Source organism: Otolemur garnettii, unplaced genomic scaffold, assembly GCF_000181295.1.
Source record: "Otolemur garnettii isolate 467f Iridium unplaced genomic scaffold, OtoGar3 scaffold00008, whole genome shotgun sequence".
NCBI lineage: Eukaryota > Metazoa > Chordata > Mammalia > Primates > Galagidae > Otolemur > Otolemur garnettii.
In genome coordinates, this window is record NW_003852403.1 from 29,459,577 (window position 1) to 29,463,839 (window position 4,263).

At 35.5% G+C, this 4,263-nt stretch overlaps 1 protein-coding gene across 16 annotated transcripts in view; it reads left to right on the forward strand.

Annotated features, from left to right (window-relative positions):
- Nucleotides 1-4,263, forward strand: part of PCDH15 (protocadherin related 15) — a 691,874-nt gene that overhangs the window by 225,693 nt on the left and 461,918 nt on the right. The window lies entirely within an intron of this gene.

Consider the following 4,263-nt stretch of genomic DNA (forward strand, 5'->3'; position numbering starts at 1 on the left):
AATCACATCTACATTAGTAATAACTAATACAACATAAATGGTATATGAAAAATTGTTCTACTATATTGTTTCAAAATAATGACAAGAAAAAAATTGTGTATGTTCAGTGTAGGTGCACCCAGCCCTTTGGTTTTTTGAATATTTTCAATCTGTAGTGGGCTGAGTCCACGGACCAGGAACCCATTGCTACGGAGGGCTGCCTGTGTATGTATATGCACCTGTGTGTGTGTGCATGTGGTGTATGTTTAGTTCCTAACAAAAACAAATACTGCTCTGGGGATGAGTAAAAAGCATTTAAATTAAATTCACTAGTAGTATGAATTTGTTGATTAAGACCTTTCTTTGACTGCCATCAGAAATAATTTGAGCTTTTATGAATAAATTCAAGATTATCTGAAGTTAGGAAGTATAAGAGTGGGGATTACTCTCTGGTGATGATAGGCCTGGACAGGTTACTTACCAGTGGGACTGCAGCACAGGAAGAGCTGGCAATTGGTGACATGAGGTCTCATTTACAGTCAGGTGTAGGACAGGCATTCCCTCCCTACCTTCTCACTTCTGATGACTATTTAGGATGCAAAAGCTTTGAGTTCGTATGTTCTTCCTGACTACTTGCTATGCCTGTGTACTGACCAAATGTGGTAATACTAGCTTTATAACACGACAGGAGACTTGATTTGTAATGACTTCTGTGATAAAAAATAAGTAATTTTACTTTAGCTTCCAATGCTTTTCCTTTCAAAATGGACTTTATAACTTTAACAGTGATAACCCTAAGTTTCTTTTTTTTCAGTCCTTATCCTGTGACAGGAATGACAGTCAGTATGTCATGTGGGTTGTCTTGTTGAGTCATCATCAGAATGTCACCCAATGGGCTCCTTTTTGAAGGGAATTACATTACACAAAATTGATGAGTAGGGAAATGAAGTTAGTCTGATGAGGAAGTCATATCAATTTGCGTGTTCTTTTTACTTAAGTTTATTCATACATTTTTAATTTATTCTTTGATATACTTTGTGGCACACTTTTTAAAAAAATTATAAAGAAAGACATAACTATAACTATGTAAAAGATCATAGGAATAAAACTGAAAGATATATTTAGTGAAAATATAGTCTGCATTAGTGCTCCAGGAACCCTATAATTGATAATATGTTAATCTCTCTGGAGAACCTGGAAAGAAAGGAAAGGGAGCTCCATAGTTATTTCTCTGAATTTAAAAAAAAATAGGTTAATAAAGAGGGTAAATGATGGATCAGGTTTCAATTTTGATGAAAAGGGGCTATTTAAATGAAAATGACCTGAGAGGCAGGTATGGTGACTCACACCTGTGATCCCAGTGCTTTGGGTGGATCAGGCAGGAGAATCACTTAAAGCCAGGAGTTCAGGACCAATCTGGGCAACATAGAAGTAAATGACCCTAAATATTTATTCTTTGAAGGAAAAACCCCCCCACAAATTACAATATTTAAGGCTGTAAATGATGGACTGATTGGCATGCCTTTTGAAATATCACTAAAGATTTAGCTCTGTTAGTATTTTTATTGTGATTGTTATTTTAATTTTTGTTGGTGTTGAACATAAAAGAACACAAATCTTTTTCAGGAACATATGAATGATAATATTGTACAAATGCCTTTTCTATCAGGGTGCCTATTTTAAACAAGAGGACAATTGAGGGTGAATGAGTTTAAATAATGTACACACTTTCAAACAGCTGGTAAGTGGTGGATCCAGGACTGGACTCTAACCTGTCAGTTCTGGGGCCAGCTCTCTTAACTTCTGTGATATGAGTATCAGATTAAGTATAATTACTTTTTTTCTTATTGACACCTTTTTTATTATGAGGAAAGGAAATTTTCATGTAAGGGGAATCCCATCTTCAGTAACACCTGTTCTGCCAGCACCTATTCAAGGTCAACACCTGTTCATTCCTGTATTATCATTAAATATGCCTCTTTACCCAAAGTAATAGTACTCCTTCTTCTAGCTGATGTTAACAGAACCATCCAGATTCCTTATTGTGCAGTCTATCCCATCTTTTTACTTATTTGTGTCCTTATCGTTAAGAAGAGTCAAGGAAATGAATGGATTTTAAATATTATATGGATATTACAAATGTTAAGTAAAAGATTTTCTTGGCAAAAGGGGAATTTTGCTAATCAAGAGAGGAGGTAAGGGACCGTATTCTCCTAATATGCTCAGGGTATTCTGACGATTAGCTGCACACTCCAACGTTGTCTCAGAACACCAGCTGCCCAGATCTGAAAATCTTGGGACCTGTGGGATGATACAGTCACCACTGCAGGGCGAGAGAGAGAGAAGTTTCTGGATCAATGCTTACCTCAGCTTCAGCGTCACCTATTCTTCTGTGGGGAGGGGAAAGGACAGAGTTTCTAAGTAAGCTAGAATGAACATCTAAGTTATATTATTTGATAATTTTTAAATATTTTTTTTCTTGTATCGTATCTTCCTTATCTATGCTGTCTTCTCTCTCTCCTCTAAACTTGTGGTCTAAAGCAATGTGGTTATGAAAATCTCGAGAGATTTGAGAGAAGATTTGAAATCTTGAGAGATCAAGTATTCTCATAGGAAAAAAATTTTAAAAAATTTATTTTTTCAATATGTCAGCAGTAGATGCTGCTGAGTTTCAATCATTGGTGAACACACAGAGTGAGCTGAGAGCAAGAAAAATGTTTAGATCCTCATGAAGATACAAAAAAAAGAAACATTAAATGTAATACGAACCTGGATACATTGTTTTATTTCACTACTTTAACTATTGTTAAAAACCTTTTTCTAGTTAGAAACCATTTCTTTTAGAGAGGAAATCTCAATGGCCCCTTCCTTTAGTGTGTTTCTCTTAATGTGTACCACCAAAATAGTTACTGGGGCTGCTATTATTCACCATCATGTCAAGGTGCTAGTGTTAGTGTTAGTTGACTTGCCCATAGTAAATTATTTTCCTTGATCAGAGAGTAAAATGCCATTTAATTCTGAAATGCATACGGACATATTCACCAGGTAATTTTTCAGTGGTGAATTATGCAAAGTATTTGCCAATGTACGTGTCCAAGGGCCTTGAATGTACTCTTGCACATATGGATAGGTAAAAATATGCCATTAAAGGCTGATCTGTCCTTTGGGGTCTACTTTCTTAAGTTATCTATTTGCCATTTCAGTGAAAAAATAAAATGATTAGTGTCCCTCCATATTTGCATTTTTATGGGCAAGTATATTAAACAGTGGAAGAAAAATCCTGCCATTTAGAAAAGCATGTAAGTGAGGGAGAATGTGTGTGTTTAAATATTATTTAGGTTTTGTTTTGCAAAAAAATAATGGTTCTTTCCAAAATTCCCTAGGCAGAAAAGTCAATTAGTAATAATATGATAAAGAAATATTATTATAGACTTCTTATTATTAAATTGCTGAGAAATTCTTCCAAACAGAACCCCCTCTTTTTGCTGTAATTATACAATGGTTTAACATTTAGGCTAATTTTATGCCTTAAGGAAAAGCGTCTGATAACATTTTGCATCATATTCCTCAGGCTACAATCATATTTATGGAATCTCTATATATTCTTGCGCGCTGTCCTAAGGCAATGAATTCTGTAGATATTTATCATTTATTCTTGGGTCTTTAAGAGGGTACATTTTTATTTGCATAGCCACAACTCTTCTATGTGGTATAAGTTTAATAAAATGGATCACTTGAAAATGATTGCTCTAAGCAAAAGGACATTATTGTTTAGTAAAGAGATCATTGATTTCTGTATGAGGGAAAATGGGATTTGAGCTGCATCAGTGCTGTTTGCATTCAACATGTAAAATGCATGGGATCTGTACCAGAGTAGGAGAAAGATTAGAGATACATTCCCTTTCAACTCTTATTCAAAAACTGTCTATAATTCAGCCTTCTGAAAAACAAATTAAAGAAGCAAGCACCAAAATATTACATTGGAATTGTGTGTTATTCTAGGGAAGTCATCCGGATACGTCTTAAAGAAGAATAGCTTCTATTGCACGTCTACAGGCTAGTTTTGTCTTTCACATTAAGATTTCTGTTTTATGGATTTGCTTTAAGTTAAAACAAAAAAAGCAGTTCTCACCACGGGAGATCCAGCTACTTTTAAAAATCTCTTTCTTGGCTCGGTGCCTGTGGCTCAAGCGGCTAAGGCGCCAGCCACATACACCTAAGGTGGCGGGTTCAAATCCCCAGCCCGGGCCCGCCAAACAACAATGATGGCTGCAACCAAAAAAT